The sequence below is a fragment of the Heterocephalus glaber genome, unplaced genomic scaffold (genome assembly GCF_053883595.1).
Source record: "Heterocephalus glaber isolate CG9 unplaced genomic scaffold, H.glaber_assembly_v1.0 deba00001613, whole genome shotgun sequence".
Lineage (NCBI taxonomy): Eukaryota > Metazoa > Chordata > Mammalia > Rodentia > Bathyergidae > Heterocephalus > Heterocephalus glaber.
In genome coordinates, this window is record NW_028258384.1 from 28418681 (window position 1) to 28437218 (window position 18538).

Here is an 18538-nt window from a genome sequence, read left to right on the forward strand (position 1 = left end):
TCCATGCAAATAGAATCTAAAAGAAATCACAAGTAACTATACTTAATCAGATGAAATAGGTTTTAAATCAAAATCATAAAAAGTGACAAAAAAATCATTATATAAAGATCATGGGAGCTAATCCAGCAAGAAGAAATAACAATTCCAAATACATATGCACCCAATATGAGATCATTTACATATATAAAGCAAATGTTAATAGACCTGAAAGAAGAAATAAACTCCAGTGTAATAATAGTAAGGGATTTTAACATTCCACATTCAGCAATGAAAAGATCATCTAGACTGAAAATCAAAAAAGAGACAGCAGAATGAAACTGCACTATAGAGTAAATGATCCTAACAGACATCTACAGAACATTCCACCCATCAGCTACAGAATAAAAATTCCTAATTGTAAGGAAGAAAGGAAAAGGAAATAGAGCTCCACAACCAAAGACAAGTTTTACTGGGATTAAAACCTAAGAGGGACTGCTGATATGAGGACCAAATGGCCTCATCTCTTACAGACTCAGGGGTTTTATAGGGATAAGAAGTGGGTGGTAGAAAGAAGGGAAGTTGGAACTGGGCTAGTATGGTGTCCTTCAAGCAGTCAGCTGGTAGCTTGTATACTGTCAATAAGGAGAGCATGATTGACTTTCAAGCGAGTAGCTTGAGGGAGCTGACTGATAGGCAGGGAACTTTCAAGTTAGAGGAAATCGAAACTTTAGGAACATGAGAACTAAGGGGTGTTTTGAATTTGTCTTGGTCTCAAGGTGCTGGTCTGATTCCTTCAATAATAGCATATGGAACAGTCCCCAGAGTAGATAATATGGTAGGTTCCAAAACAAGTCTCAACAAATTTCCAAACCTTGAAATATTATCAAATATGTTTTCTGACCACTGTGCAAAACACTATGAATGAATAAAAAGAAAAATTTTGATAACTATACTAATAAATTGATATTTTAAAACATAACTCTGAACAAGCAATGAATCAATGCAGCAATTGAGAAAGCAACTTGAAAATTTCTTGAAACAAATGAAAATGAAGGTACAACTTATAGAAACTAAAGAGATTGTCTTAAATAATATTTAAATAACAATTTCAAGTTGATCAAAATATTTGCATGAAAAAGAAATCAATTACTTTAATAAGATGAGGTCCCAGTTGTCGATTCTTTCTAGAAGTTTTCATGCAATCTGGGTTTTGTTTATGAAGTCTTTGCCTACTCCTATGTTCTCAAGGGTTCTACCTATTCTCTCTTCCAGCAGATTTAGTGTTTCCATTTTAATATTTAGATATTTGATCCATTTCAATTTTAGATTAGTACCTGGTGAAAGACATGGGTCTAGTTTCAATCTTCAGCATGTGGAAAGCCAGCTTTTCCAGCACCATTTATTGAAGAGGGTGTCTTTCTTCCAGTGAAGATGTTTGGCTCCTTTGTCAAAGATGAGGTGGCTGAGTGTGTCTGGAGTTGTTGCTGCATTTTCTAGTCTGTTCCATTGATCCTCAAGTCTATTCTTTTCCCAGTACAATGCTGTTTTTTTTTTTTTTTTTTTTTTTTACCACAGCAGCCACAAAAGGCTTCTTTGCAGAAAATGGAGAGCCAGGGAGACTGGGCCATATTTATTCATGGAAGGTGTAGTCCAATTCTGAGCACAAAAAGTGTCATACAGAGTTGTCCAAGGGTAGGAGATGAGGAAAGAAGTCTGAGAAAATCATAAAGCCTGTTTGCATTCCTAGGCAGCACTGGTGAATTATGTACCTGATATAAGTATGATGCTATAGCAGAGGGGCACCTTCTACATTTCTGAAAGAACCAAAAGGCGATTCATACTTCTAAGAGCTACACAGAAGTGAGTCTTTGTCACCTTTAAAAGTCCAGCATAACAGTAGTGTTGGGAGCCAGTGGATCTGGACCTAAAGACCTATAGACAGAAATGTGAGAATAGCCAGTAAAACCCATCAAAACAGAATGGCCAGTAGTTATGACATTACCCAGAATATTTTAAAGACTAAGGACAGAGGAATAAAAAAGTGTTACTCACTTGGCTGTCAATTACATTTGCTGGCACTTTTCAGACACTTGCCTAAAAATGAAAGCCATCTAGAATACTGAAGTTTTAAATATGCAGACAGAGCTAGCTAAAGAGATCAATCATTACCTCGTGTCCTCCTCGCAATAGCCCCTTAAGGTATATATTATCTTCATTCTATAGAATAGGCTGACTTTAAATAAATATAGGTTTAATAATTAGCAGATATGTGCTTCTAAAAAAGAGATCCAAAGGCAATATGAGATTATATGCCCTTAAACTATGTTTCTGTTTTACTTATTAATTGCCCCATTTTTTAAAATACTGATTGGCAAGTTCCTTGCTTCCTACTCTTTTCATGACATCAAAAAGATATATGTATTCATTTTTGAAAAAGTAAGAAAAGGCAGATAACACATTTGTACCCATGTTTATAGCAGCACAACTTTTAATTGCTAAATCTTGAATGTGGCCTATATGTTCACCAACAGATGAATGGATAAAGAAAATGTGGTATTTAGGTGCCATGGAGTACTACTCTGCCATAAAGAATGATAAATTTGAAAGAGCAAAATACAAAATAGATAGGAAACAGAAGATAGATCTTTTCCAAATGATCAGTGGACCAAGAGATGGAGGGATAGAAGGAGCAGAGGAGAAGGGGAAATAAAAAGAATTAAAATATGTTATATACATGTACCAGCTCTTCATGATGAATGTAAACATTATGTACTGCAAACATGTAATAATAAAAATTTTTTAAATTTAAAAGAAAAGATGAAGATTAGAAGTGCCAACAACTATATTAAATAGAAAAACATTTATTGCATATATAAAAAGTGTATATATGCATACTTTTAATGAGACTGCATGTCTGTAGGCTTTTTTTTAAGTTGCTTTATTAAATTTACAACTTGGAATAAATATCTTTCTATGCAAGGTGATAAAACTCCCCTGCTGACAGACAAACTTACAGACTAGATCAAAGTAAAACTTCCAATCAGAAAACAGAGGAACATAAAAAGATTCAAGGTCAAGGGGACACCAAGAAAATGCAAGTTTGGAAAGCAGGGGATTTATGATTGTTAACCTCAAGATTCCAGGCATAAGGCAAAACTCATCATGATGATCATGGTGAGGGTGTCCCCTGTAAGAATGCGTAGACCCTAATTTCCTTCTTAGCCATCTCATCTCCTCCATGAATCTTTCCATATCATCAGTATCTGTATTTATCATATCAATATTAATTAAAAGTCTATTGGACACATTCTCTCCAAAATTATGTGGATTTAGAGCCCAACGTCCTCTAATTATTTCTTCCAGGATGCTGGCCTTCATCACCTCCTAAAGGGCAGGCTTTTTCCATGTTTTTTTTTCTTGTTCTTTCCAAGATAAAAACAAGACAAGGGATTGAATATTTTAATAGAATTCAGAGCACCAAATGGCAAAGATTTTCCTAACTGAAAGCCTTCCTGCTCTATGGGGTGCCCCAGATCCAGTCCTGCTTCAATGCCCACCATTTCCTCTGAAATCCTTCCCTAGGCCAGTCCTTTCCCCAGTGAAAGAAGTGTGAATGGTTATTAAGAGATCAGGTTCTCAATACCCTAGGATCCAGATAAACCCTCCAGGGAAACCCTAGATCCTACCACTCTAATCCTACCTTTCCTCACCATCCATGAGCTTCTTTTCTGATACTGATACCTCTATACCAAAGGGCCCCAGATAACCCCCACCTGCAGGGATCAGAGACAGCCTCTCTCTTAAGCTTTTAATCTACTGAGTCAAGAAACCTGTACCTAAAGACCTACAGACAGAAATGTGACAATAGCCAGAACTGATCACTTACTTGAAAGGTCTGGTGTTGGGTACACCAGCTTGGTTGTTGATTTAAGGGTTTTCTTATTCAAATATTATCATCTATTTCTCCTCCATCCTGTCTCAAGACTTCTCTTCCTTGCCTATTAACAAACCATTATACCTTTCAGAAATAAGCTTGTAGTCAAAGATAATTATTTTCAAAAAAATTTTACATATATGTTTATTAGTACACATTAAATAACAAAATAATAGAGTTTGTGTTACGCAAAATAAATCAACTCAGACAAGTAATATATAGCATGTTTTCCCCAGTATGTGAAATCCAAAAAAATTTTTTTTGAATTCTTTTTTTTTCCCCATTAATTTTATTGGTACATTTTAGGTATAAAATACAGTTACATTCATCATTGGGATCTTGTACCATTACATGAGTCTCTTGGTTCTTATTTTTTTTCCCCTTCCCTTGCCCTCCCTTCACCCCCTCCACCCTTCCCTATTTGCAAAGACCTTGTTTCCATTGTTTTCCTCTTCTCATATTTTTTCCTTTCCCTTTTTCCCCTTCCCCTAGCCTTCCCAATTCCCCTGCTCTTTTAGACCTTTTCTTCCTGTTACACAATATCAGTTATACATTTTTTAAATTACAATATTAAGGTCTAGGAGACATTACCACAGATTTTACAGAATTTAAAAGGATATAGAAAGCATATTACAAAAATCTTTTTTGAAATAAATTTGAAAACTTCTAAGAAGTAACTTAGAAGACAAATTAATGAAACTAACTCTGGAGGAAATATAAAATTTGAATAGCACCTATTAAAGAAAGTATATTCCTAGCTTGAAAACCTACCTATATGACAACAGCAGGCTCATAAACATTTTAACTGATAAATTATATCAAACAATTAAAGCAGAAAAAAGAAGGAACACTTCTCCCCTCATTTTAGGAACTCAACATTGTGCTAATCCTAAAACTGGATAAAGATAATAGAAGAAAAAAGTATGAACACAGATAGAAATTTGTTTAACAAAACAAAGTATTAGAAGTCAGATCTGGCAGGATGTAGAAAGTGGTTTTATTATAGGGAGGGCAGTGTTGGTTCAGCATTGGAAGATTCACCCCCAAAAGTCATCATTTTAACAGAGGAAAGGAAAAAGCCATATGATCCTGTCACTAGTTGGAGAAAAAGTATTGGACTAAATTCTACAGCTGTTCATGGTAAAAGCTATCAGGAGACTAGAAGTAGAACAGAACCTTCTCAACAGATCAAAGACATGTACTCCATACTTCCAACAAAAACTCCTTCTATGAATGGAGACGATACAATGCTTTCTCCCTAAAGTGGGGAACAAGGGCATATATGCCTACTCTTCATCTGTCCATTAGACTTTGAAACATAGGTCTAAACCAAAATAGTTTGGCAATAAAATGACACAACTAGGATAGGATTGGCACTGCAGAAGCAAAATCTTTATATGTAGATGAAATGATCATCTACAGAGAAAATACTAAGAAATCTCTAGGAGCCCCTAGAACTTGTACTTGAATGTAGCAGGATTAGAAAACACAAGGTATATATAACAAATTCAGGTCTGTGTATACTTGCTATAAATGAAGAACTGGATATTGAAATTTAAAAGTTATGTAGGAGTACAAAGGACCCAGAAAAGCCAAAACAAAAACAAAAACAGTGTCGGAAGACATTTAGCACCCAATTTTAAGACTTCTTCTAAAGCTACAGTAATCAAAGCAGTGTTGGTGTAAGGAAAGACATATAGGTCATTTGAATAAAACAGAGAATCTAGAAATAGAACCACACATATATGGTCCACTGAGATTTGAAAAGATTATTTAACAGTAACATCATTCGAGAGATGCAAATGAAAAGAACGCTTAGATTTCACTTCACTCCAGAAAGAATGGCTGCTATCATGAAATCAACCAATAACAAATGCTGGCGGGGCTGTGGGGAAAGAGGAACCCTGCTCCACTGCTGGTGGGAGTGTAGACTGGTGCAAGCACTGTGGAAATCAGTATGGAGATACCTCAAAGTACTAGGACTGGAAGTCCCATTTGACCCTGCTATTCCACTGCTGGGATCTTCCCCAAAGAATTAAAAGAATCATACCACAGTGATCTATGTGTATCCATGTTCATAGCAGCACAGTTTGTGATAGCTAAAACTTAGAAACAGCCCAAATGCCCATCAACTGGAGACTGGATAAAGAAAATGTGGTTTTTTAAATAAAGTGGAGTACTACTCAGCCATAAAAAATGAGAAATTAGAGACATCTATAGCTAAGTGGATGCACATTGAGGCAATACTCTTAAGTGAAATAAATAGGACACACATGTATAAATACCGAATAGTTTCTCTGGCATGAGAAATTGAAAGTGTAAATAAGGACTAAATGTATAATAGGTCATGTGAAATAGGAAGAAAAGGAGCAAAGGGGAAGGAAGTGGGAGGGCTAGGGGAAAGGATAGAAGGGAATGGGATTAAAATGAGAAAATGGAAAAATAGAAACAAAATCTTTGTAAATAGGGAGGACTGGAGGGGTTGAAGGGAGGGCTGGGCAAGGGTGAAAAATAAGAACCAAGAGAGACTATGTAAAGGTGCAAATTTCCAATGATGAATGTCATTATACTGTATACCTAAAATGTGCCAGTTATTAAAATGAATAATCGATAATGCAAAATAGAAAGGAAAGGTCCAAAGGGGTAGGGATAGTGGGAGGGGCAGGGGAAAGGAAAGAAGGGAAAGGAAAAATGATGAGAAATGGAAAAAATGGAAATAAAGTCTTTGTAAATAGCGAAGGGTGGAGGGCGTGAAGGGAGGGCTAGGAATGGGGAAAAAATAAGAACCAAGATGCATTATGTAAAGGTACAATTCCCAATGAGAAATGTAATTGTGTTGTATACCTACAATGTACCAATAAAAGAATTTAATTAAAAAAAGACAAGAAGAAGAGTATAAGGGAGATGGGAGGGGGAAAGGGAGAAAGGAGGATAATATAAGAATGGATATGATTAAAATATGCTCTATGAGGAGCTGGGTGTGGTGACACATGCTTGTAATCCCAGCATTCTGAGAGGTTTAGGCAGGAGGATTGCAAGTTTGAGCCCAGCCTGGGCAACTTAGTGATTTACCGAGACCCTCTCTCATAATTTATTAATTATTTAAAGGGTTGGGCATGTAGCTCATTGCAAAGGCTCTAGGTTCAATCTCTAAGATCACACAAAACAAAATCCTACATGCGTATACAAAAATATCACATTTTCAAACCATTTTAGCCTAGTCTTTAAACTTCCTCCCTCCACTATCTCCTCCCACTTGTCACCAAATTGCAATTTCTTATATGCAGATGGACAACTTGTGGTGCAAGGGATTCAAAAGAGCTTGCTGGGTGGAGAGGAGATTTAAAAAATTAATCTGTATATTTGCCAGTCTCTTATAAAACCCACTCCCCCTTTCCAGCCCACTCCTCATCTATGCCAACCATTTTATGCATTAAAATGGACAATGAGTGAAGAGTTGTGTAGGTGTCTGAAATCAGGACTCGCTGAAGTCTCATTCTGGAGGTGATTTCATTCTTATCCTAGAGTCCACAAACAGTGCTTGTATAAACAACGACCTGCAGGGACCAGAATGGTTTCTCATTCCCTGCTTCTATCATAGCTAGTTCTCTCAATTGCCTCCTCTGCAGTAGGGTCATACTTCACAGACCTAATTTCTGTTTTTCTCCTCCACAGCGACTCCCCACCCCGGGTTCCTGATGCCCACTATATCTGGCTTCAGATGGACAAAGAGCAAAGAAAAGATCCAGGAAGCACAGGCTTGAAACCCTAGCAGATTCTGCCTGCCCCCCTTGTCACCCACTGTGCTCCCTCCCAAAGGATCTGGAGAAATCTTGCCATTTCCATGTAGTGCCCTTCTCAGTCTTCCAGCTCTATCAGACATTGCATGATCACAATCACATGCCCCCATAGGAAATCCCAACTGGTATCCATTTTCAATCCCAACTTCTTCTTGTGATCCTTCCAAAACCTTTCGTTTCTTGCAATAAAGGAGTAGGTCTCTAGAATGAGGCAGAGAAGTTGGCTCTAGACTTGCTCTGGTCTTTGCTGTTTGACATCCCTACTCCAGTCAGCATCCACTGAGCTGCCAGATCCCTGTCAAATTCTTAAGGCTTGATGGCTTTTAGAGAGCACAGCCACAGAAGACTACTAAAACTGCAACTAGGAGGAGAGACTAGTCCAGGCCAGGTTCTGAGCTCACTCTCATAAGGACCATGTCACTGTGAGCTCAGGTTCCCAGTTATCATTCACAACTGCAGCGGCATTGGGGGGGTGAGGGGTGGAGCCACCCTCTCATTTCTGAGTTCACTATTAGCTACTGCTGCCCTCACCACAGGGTACTGCACTATCCACACTGATTTAGTTTTCCTATTTAGCAGTTTTCAAGATTAAAGGGTTATAGTATTTTGTAGTGTGCATTTGTCTGATTTCTGTTGGAGCTTCTAAAGAGAATTGCTTCTTTCTCTATACCCATATAAAGATACTCATATCACTCTGCAGCAAGTAAATCTCAGAATTTATTCCAACAGGCCTGATGGTCTTCTTTCCAAGTTGGGACCCGGGCAAGGGAGGGGTGGAAGCAGCAAAGTGAGGGTAGGAAGTCTGGAAAACAGGTAAGAAGTACCATTTAAAATTTTTTCAACTTAGTTATTTTCCTTTCTGTTTAATTTGGTAAGGGAGTGGTTGTTTTCAGTTTACTTACAATAAGTATGCATTCATTTTTGGTTGTTGTACTTAAACAGTATAATTGTTTTCAGTTAAAAATAGAATTCAAACTGTAAAAACAGTACAATCTATTTTTTATGTTGAATTATGGTATATAGACCCTCCAGAGAATACTCTTCCACTCCCTTTATGAAGTTTGAAATACAAACATAAGCTCATAACTCTTCTTGTAAAAAGTCCCTGTCTCCCTGTCTCTGGGGTCCTTCCATGTGGTGATGAGTCTCATAGTTCCTTAGTGGTGGATTTTTGAATCTTGCATCTTGAGAACATGTGACAAATTGATGATTTCCACTAAATTGTAGTAGTATAACTTCACTGCAATAACATTCCAGACTTGCCTCTAAAGTACATAGTACTGTCTTACACAAATTCATAACAATAATTTGGGGAAGTTATGGGACAAAAATACATCGTGAAACTACAATGTTAATACAACATTGTCCTAGAATAAATATAGAACAAATGAAGCAGAAGACAAAATCAGTAGTTAAAAACAAATACAGAGTAGTGATAGTAAGCTGACCGAATCCTTTTGACTCAGGAAAAGCTAACCTATTGAAGAAATGGTGCTGGGATATTTGGCTATTTGGAAAAACAATGAAGTGACATCCCTGTCAAAAACACATTTAAGTAGCCTTGCCGGTGTCCCAAGATGGTAGCAGGGACGACGCCCCTGAGACCAGGGAGGCGAATCAGCTATTGAGGCAACTCTGCGTGGCTGACAGAGGACAGGCCAGGCCTATGACCAGCTGACCAGAGGTTGCCGCTTCTGCAAGACAAGCGGCTGCGGCGCTGAGGGTGTTTTTGTTGGGCCAGGCCTCTCTCTGCTCAATTGGGCTGAGGTGGGCCCTGTGCTCCTGGCTCCAGGCCATAGTGCTCAAAGTGTGTGTGGGGGGGGGGTACAGTGTAGGTAAATTGAGTACTGTGTGGCGGTTTGTGAAAGACAGTTTTGATCCACAAAAATGATTTCATTCCTTAACGCCAATGTATTACTGAGACCCGTCTGCAGCTATAATCATTTATAATATTACAAAAGAAGAGACATTTTCAACATTAAAGAACTGGGTAAAAGAACTTCAACAGCATCCACCACCTAATATTATATTTACCATTTCAAGAAATAAATGTGATCTTATTGATGTCAGAGAAGTCATGGAGCGAGATGCTTATGACCACACTTACTGCATTCATGCGATTTTTAAGACCAGTGCCAAAAATGCAATAAACATAAAAGAACCCCTTAATGAAATTAGTCAAAGAATTCCTTCCACTGACACCAACTCACTAACTGGCAGCAAGGGCTTCAAACTCTGAAGACCACCATCAGAGCCAAAGTGAAGCTGCTGCTGCTAAGCCTCAGCCTCTCAGATTTGGTGAAGTAGGTGAGTCTGGAAGTTGGCAAGAGGGCTGTGGGCCCAGCTGAGCTGCTCTTTTTTTGTTTTGTTTTGTTTTGTTTAGACAGGGCCTCTCTATGTAATTCAGGCTGGCCTTGAACTCACTAGGCTGGCCTCCAACTCCTGGTGATCTTCCTGCCTCAGCCTTCCCTCCAAGTGCTGGAATTACAGGTATGCGCCACCATGCACAGTTGCCAAGCTGCTGTTGATTCTTCTTCATATAAAAAGGACTTGCAGAAATTGACCAGTTCTGTTCCCTCTTTGAAGACTGTACCAGTGGTATTTCAGTCTTTGAACTCGTACCCTGTCAAGAATTTCTAGTGTAAAATGGAAAAATAGGAACAAAATCTTTGTAAATAGGGAGGACTGGAGGGGTTGAAGGGAGGGCTGGGCAAGGGTGAAAAATAAGAACCAAGAGAGACTATGTAAAGGTGCAAATTTCCAATGATGAATGTCATTATATTGTATACCTAAAATGTACCAATGATTAGAATGAATAATCGATAATGAAAAATAGGAAGAAAAGGTCCAAAGGGGTAGAGGTAGTGGGAGGGGTAGGGGAAAGGAAAGAAGGGAAAGGAAAAATGATGAGAAATGGAAAAAATGGAAGTAAAGTCGTTGGAAATAGGGAAGGGTGGAGGGGGTGAAGGAAGGGCTAGGAATGGGGAAAAAATAAGAACCAAGATGCATTATGTAAAGGTACAATTCCCAATGAGAAATGTAATTGTGTTGTATACCTAAAATGTACCAATAAAAGAATTTAACAAAAAAATGAGAAATACTATTCTACCCAGGCATAGGACAGATGATAGCAGCCTTGCTTTTGTATAGATGACTGGCCTCTCCAAAGAGGCAGTAGCATACAAGGTCCAATGGTCTATGTGTAACTGACAGGCAATGTTGGAGGCCAGCACCTGCACACAGCAGCCTGAGTCCTCAGGTTACCTGCAGCAGAGCCGGAGCACTGAGCATGGTTGGTTAGTGCTCTCCCTATCAATGAACTGAGGCACCTCAGGAGGCAAGTACCAGAGTGAGGTTGTGGACAGTAACACATTGCCATTGAAGTAACCAAGTCTAAAATCTCATTTCAAATGTACCACACAAAAATTAGCAAGAAGTGTGTTGGGAAAGACTTTCTCACATTGTACAGTTAAGCAGATACTTCCTCCAGTGGCTATTCTAAAGATAAAAAGGACATAGGAAAGTCAATGAAGACATTTCTCTTTTTTAAAAAATACCTTAAATGTACACAACAGTAATTAGTACACGAGGACCCCTTGGATGAAAAAAATTGATGACTAGATGGCAATGGTCTGTTTTCTCTCCATACATTTCATTTAAAGGCAGTCTTCAAGTTGTGGCAATCAGCTGAAAGAAACCACAGAGCTGGCAATTTGACCTTTAAGTGAACACTTCTTGTTTCTAATGAAGGACTGAACTTGGAAAGAAATGACAGGAAATTTTTACTAAGCCTAAGTACTACAGGGAATTCATTCTAGTTTCTCCCAAGCTGCCTGGATGAGAGCAGGTAGAACTGTTAACAGATGCATGACAGCTGTTCACAAAACAAAAAACACTTGCCTACAGTGAGATCTGTCACCTAGCCACATGAATAGTCCCTGGTCCTACTGCTAAGAGATGATATCATAAGGTGCAGGATGGCCCAAGACACTGTCTGCCCTTGCCTGTAAGACCAAGGTGTGGACAGGAGTGGCTGGGTGCACCAGCTGCAAGGAGCCCAACTTGGTCCAGGATAAGATGACACGAGTGGCCACCTCCCACTGCACGTCCTCTCCCCGCTTCTGCAGCTCAGCCCTGAGGGCCAGCAGCTCCCTGAGATTCTGGTTAACTGGCATCTGTGATCTCATCTGTGGATTCCATTGTACATAATAGTTTTCCTATAACTCCAAATGATTCAGACTAGCAAAAGTATATAAGGTGTGGTTTTCACAATTCACAAAGAAGGGTTTAGAAAATTTATCTAGTTGGCTATTGATATAAGACCATAATGATTATATCCCCTTTGATTCACTCTTGTTCACAGTTGCATAAAACAGTTCCAAAGAGACAGCTATAAAAGTTGATCCAAAGTTGTAATCAAGAATAGTTTATTAAACTCAAATACTGTAGGACGCTGTCTTGTCATATGTCAAACATAATCAATAAACTGAAGAAATGTAGGTTTTCTGTCAGTATCTGGATAGTTTTCATCACCATGGCCCACTCGCAGTGCAAATCTATGTCTGAAGTTTATCCACTCCTTTTCTATGAGAGCTTAGACTCCTTTAATGGTCCCGTAATAATTGTCCAACATCCGCATCGCCAGAGACATGAGCTGAGCTGTTTGGTCACAACCATCACTGCAATGCACCATCAGGGAATGTTTTCCCAGATTCCATTTTAACAGCAATTCCTGCCCAGCAGGAAGCATTCTTATATATTCCAGCCAGTATGTGGAGTCCACGTTGATAGCCACTGTGCCTCATCAATGGCAGGGTACACAATCTTTTTTAATTTCTGTGGTGACTTTCTCATCACGTGAACAGTGTAAATCTCCAAGAACACAAGTTCTGCATTTGGGTAAGCATTTCCACTTTCACATCTTCCACCCTTTGCCTTGCTGGTATCTGCAACAGTGTTTTGTCAGGCATCAGAGCTGCTAAGTTTGTGTGACTGTGCGTTAGCAATCATCATTTTGTGCAAGTATCTTTCATCTTCTTTGCAGCATTTATTGTTGGGCCCCACCAGTCACTGGCTACAGTGCGTGACTTTTGTCTGACCTTCTGGATGAATCCATGAGAACACAGGGACTCTGCATTTTACTTGAAAGTCTGCCACTTTTAATGGGTCATTACCTTTTACACTATTTGGCACAACGGTGACAGGAAGGTGAGTATCCCAGAAGACATAGTTACTATTTATTTTGGATATTTGTCAACTTTCATTTGGCAAGCCCTGTCTCTTATATTCAGTTACTGGATCATAAACTTTGCAGCTAATAACTCAATGTTTCTCTTCAGAGTTTGAATTCAAGTAGTCTCTGCCCACTGGAAAAAGGAAATACATGTTTATTGAAGTTTTCAAATATCACAAGTTGGGCCGGGGATTTAGCTCAGTGGTTCTGCCGCCTGCCTCGCAAGCGCAAGGTCCCGAGTTTGATCCCCAGTACAAAATAAATAAATAAATAAATAAATAAATAAAGCAAGTTTTGGGGCTGTTCTTCCTGTTTATAAGCCAGCCCCAAGTTCCTCATATCCTTGCATATGATCTCTATATCACAAGAACTGTCTCCATGGTTCCATGCTCCAATCATGTGAACTCTGCTAATCACTCCAAGGGGAAAATCAAGGATTAAGTGCAGGTCCCTTTCTTTCTGCTCCCCCCCCTTAAATTCTTTTATTGGTATATTTCAGGTAAACAAGACATTTTGAAATAGGAAGAAAAGTGCAGATCCCTTTCTACATTTTTGAAGTAAATCTTAATGTCTGTCTCTGTCAAGTTTCCACTCACTGCTCCCACAAATGGACAGATATACATGACATCTTTCACGATGGCCTTAATTGATTCTGCTGGGAAAAGTGGCACTTCTATCTGTTCCAGTTTATTTCCATCCCTTGGCATTGTGATCTCTGGATCTAGTTTTTTTATATCACTGAAACTGAAGTCTGACTAGAAATTGTAGCAGCTATGGTATAAGCTGCTTACACCATACACCATGTGACCCTGTCCAAGATCTCTACCTTAGGCTGCTAGGAGCAGGCCTGAGTGAGTCTCCTGCTGCCCACTAGCTGCCAGCCAGGTTCACCAGTGCACTCACAGCCCACTGCCACCACCACAGCCCTGTCCATGGTATTCAGAGTCCCACTGCCTCAGGGAAGCTGAAGTCAGAAGGGTTCTGGGGACCCAACTCTGCCACCCTCCTGCCTGCCAGTCCACCTGTCTGCCCATCTCAGGTGGCTGTATCCATTACCTGTCACTCTCTTCATTCTACTTTTCATTTCTACCAGCATTTTATGAAAGTGACTTTCCTCACGGCCTCACTAACAGAACGTGTTGTCCTGCTTTCTAAAATGTTGCTTATGTGTTACACAAGCAAAGGTATTTTAGTGTTGTTTTCACATACATTTGTTGAATTGTCACTAAGTTTTCATGCATCAGATTTTGAGGACTGTTTTCCTTTTTGTTTCTTTCTTTCTTCTTTTAGCTTTTGTGTGAATCATCTGTTCATCTCTCTTTTCCATCTTTGTACTGGATTTTTTTCCTTGTCCTTCAATATTTGAATTCTCCATGTATTCAGGATACTATCAATTTGTATGGGATATGTGCTTCCAATATATTATCCCAGTTTATCAGGTGTCTTTTAATTTATTTCTGATTTATATTTTGTATTGTTTTCATTTATTGTTTTGTGGTCAAATTTCTTACTTTTTTTCATTTCCTCTGGAATTTGATTCATAGATGAAAAGCCTTTAGCTACACTAAGGTTAAAGAAGAGTTCTGCCACATTTATTTCATGAATCTGTATGGTTTTGAATTTACTTAAATCTCTAAGCCATTTTTGTATTCTTCTATGTGGTGTGTTATGTGGATCTACTGTAACTTTTTCCAAATGTCTTAGTTGCCACAGCACCATTTATTAAATGTCTATTTTTTATTCTAGTCATTTTTACTTGCCACCTTTATCATATACTGATTTCCATATGCATTTAGTTTTATTTCTGTGTTTCCTATTCTATTCCACTGGGCAATTTGTCTATTCTTGCAACAGCACCATAATGTATCATAATTCCCTCTCATAGGTCTTCTTTTACTATTATATCCTATTCATTCTTTAATATATTTTTGTATATAAATTTTGTTACCAAAATACCTGAGTCCATAAAGTCTTTATAGGATTTTTGAAATTGAATTTATATATTATCTTAGGGAGGAGTGATGTCTTCTCAAATTAGAGTTAGTGTTTCCCCCATCCTTTCTGAATAGTCAAGAATGTTTCTCCCATCCTCTTTGCCTTTACTTTCCTCCAGAAGCTGTATGCTCCAGAGCCTGCACTTTTGGATAATTATTATCCCTTTTTATGCCATTTATTAACATATATTAATTTTACACATTAATGGCATTCACTGTGATAATTCTATACATGTATACAGAGTTGCAATGATCATATCCAACCATTTGTTTTTTACATTCACCCCTACTACCCAACCTAGGGCCTTTCACTGATAACCACTATTCTTATTTAAAGTCAACTCTTCCTTTTCTTTTCTTTCTTTCCCTCTTTCCTCACTCCTTCCTTCCTTTATTCCTTCTCTTAAATTTCCATATATGAAAGAGAACATGCAGTTTTTAAATTGGACATTTTGTTGGATTGTTTTCCATATCCTACAGACCTTTCTTTTATCTTTCAGTACATAGTTTTGGTATTTCAGAGTTATTCAGAGGTTAATCTTTTTGGCTATAGTTTTGGGGGTTTTTTGTTTTTTGTTTGTTTGTGTTTTGGTACCAGGGATTGAACTCATGACCTTGCACTTGCAAGGCAAGCTCAGCGCCACTGAGCTAAATCCCTGGCCCTGGGTATAGTTTTAAACCAATGTTAAGCCCCTCATTATATTCTTTCCACTGTATGTGCTGGATCTCTTGGTGTGTCTTTGCTTGCCACAAAGCCTAGCATTGGAAGTGTGACAGATTATGTGCAAGACTTTCATGCTTTGTCCCTTTTTAGCCACAGTTATTTTGAAGTTTTGGCATTTTCTTCTTCCAAGTAATAATGGGTGTGTGACTTTTGCATAGATTTTCATTTGCATTTTCGTTAGTATTCTATTCAGAGAAAATATGAGGAAGCAGGTACCTAGGTGTTCATTATGTCTTCTGCTAACTTACTGCTGACTTACAATGGCATTTTATCATACAGATATATTTATACAAATATATGTGACACAAAGACACATACACTCAGGTTAATTTATATTCTATGCCTGTTGGAAGTTTCTGGTTCACTAAATATTTACTCAAGAAACATATGGTCCATTGATAACATTGGTGGCTGTATTAGGATTTTCTAGAGAAATAGAACCAATAGAATATATGTAAAGTTATAAAAGGGAATATGTTAGATTGGCTTACACAATCAGTCTGAAAGTCCCACAATGGCTGTCTGAAAGCTAAAGAACCAGTAGTTGTTTAGTTCAACAAGATAGAAACCTTGGGACAAAAGGTACAAATGATGCATCCCTCTGTCCAAGGCTGAATGACTCGAAGCTCAACAAGAATATATCTATAACAAACTATTCATTCTGTGTTTAACAAACACTTCAGAGGGACTTCACTTTTCACATGGGTGGGTAACCCACAACTTCAATCCTGAAAAGTCCAGGCCATTCGTTATTCTGCCTGGAATAGTTTGTTGTAATTTCCCAGTGACATTATTAACAAGGCATGGTAATTCTAAGAGATACCCTAAGGGATCCCTTGCACTCCATACATACACTTCCTTATCTCCATTGTGAAGTAGCAGTATGCTTCCCCCATAATAGTTTGGATTAACACAAACACAAACACACACACACACACACACACACACACACACACAAAGCAACATTATAGTTCTCTTCTTAGCCTGCTAACTCAGAGGCATGGGGTGCTCATAGTGCATACCTGGAGAATATCTCAACTTCCAGTTGAATGGAATCATTGCTATGCCTCCTGGTTGAAGCATCCTCTGAGCTAAGTCTTCTAGGCCAAGTGTCTTAGTTATTTTTCTCATTTCTGAGACACAATAACCAACATCTATGACTCCAATGAGGAAAAGTTTGTTTCGGCTCACAGTTTGTAGAGGTTTCAATCCATATTTGGCTGGCTCCCAGGCAGGGTAGTATGGCTGATGGTCATGGAAGAGGAGGCTTGCTTATGGCATGGCAGGCAAGAAGCAGAGAGAAAGACCAAGGGAGGAGAGAGATACATCCTTCCAAGCCATGCCCCCAGTGACCTACTTCCTCTGAACTGGCTTCACCTCCCAACATCACATTTATGTATAAATTCATCAGTAGGTTAATCCACTGATGAGTATCACTCTCTCATGGGCCAATCTTCTCCCCAAAGCCCCATCTATAATTGCACAGAGGGCTCTGGGAAACATCTAGGTATGAACCTTAACACCAAGAGAGCATACGGTTACTGGAGCAGGAAGCAAACATTTTGCTGGAGGTCAATAGGGGTAATGGTGTGTGGTATCATCACCATTTCCACCCCATTGACCCTAGACCCTTGAATCCTGGCTACAGGATAAACAGTACCACATATTGGACACTATTCCGAGCATATAAACCCTTCAGAATAACCTTGTCCCAGATTTGTAAAGTATTTCTACCTAGCTGGTAGTGTAACTGTGTCTTCAAAGGCAATTTTACTGTCTATCAGGCCAGATGCTTTAGAATGGTAGAGAACATGGTAAGAATAATGAATGCCATGAGCATGAGCCCATTGCTGCACTTCTTTGGCTGAGGCATCAGTTCCTTGATCACAAGGAAGTCTATGTGAAATACCATGACTGTGGATAAGATATTGTGCAAGTTCACAGATAGTAGTGTTAGCAGAAGCATTACATTTAGGGAAGGCAAATCCACCAGCAGGACAAGTGTCTAGTCCAGTAAGAACAAACTGCTGACCTTTCCATGGTGGAAATGGTCCAGTGAATTGCCAGCTGATCATCTCAGAGAATGGTGCTGTATCAGCTGTTCAGTGTTGGTCTCTGCTGCTAGAAGATTGTGTGTCCAGCAATTTGGTGGTGACCAGGTCATGTTTGTTGAGTGGAAGTCCTTCTTGCTGAACCCATGCATAACCTGCATCTATGCCACTATGGCCACTAGTTCATGCATGCACCCACTGGGCAATGACAGGAGTGGTTCAGGAAAGAGGTGAAATGCTATCCTCAAAATAGGAGGTCATTCTATCCACTTTATTATTAAAGTTTTCTTTTGCAGAGGTCCCTTGATGGTGGATATTTACATGAGACAGACGTATCTCCACATCATTTGTCCATTTGGAGAGGGATATCCATATAAATCTTTGTCACTAGTCTTGCTGTCATGTTCAACTCCCTGACTTTCCACTCATAACATTGCCTACAGCCCAGAATCTGTATATGCTCACATGTTGGGCCATTTTATCTTTCAAGCAAAATATACAGTCAGGTGCACTGCTCAAAGTTCTGTCCACTGTGAAGATTTTGTTTCACTGCTGTGCTTCAATGATGTCCTGGAAAGGTACTGTAATGTTGTAGCTGTCCACTTTTGGGTAGTTGCTGCATAACAGGCAGAATCATCAGTAAACAAGGACCTACTCTTCTCTTCCCCAGTCCACTGATAATACGGTACACTCTATGAGGTGAGAGGTACATGTTCGGTGACAGAAGGGATTATAACAAAAATAAGAACCATTGGCATTTGGGCCACTTCTTCATGTATCATACTGGTGCCCCAGGACCTATTCAGGCCAGATCATTTATACA

At 39.0% G+C, this 18538-nt stretch overlaps 2 pseudogenes; one reads left to right on the forward strand and one right to left on the reverse strand.

Moving 5' to 3' along the window:
• The window catches only part of LOC110347207 (ras-related protein Rab-22A pseudogene), a 37949-nt pseudogene extending 27958 nt beyond the window's left edge, over positions 1-9991 (forward strand).
• Positions 9992-11663: 1672 nt separating this feature from the next.
• LOC101725547 (phosphatidylinositol-3-phosphate phosphatase MTMR1-like) lies at positions 11664-13880 on the reverse strand (annotated as a pseudogene).
• Between the last annotated feature and the right edge of the window lie 4658 nt (positions 13881-18538).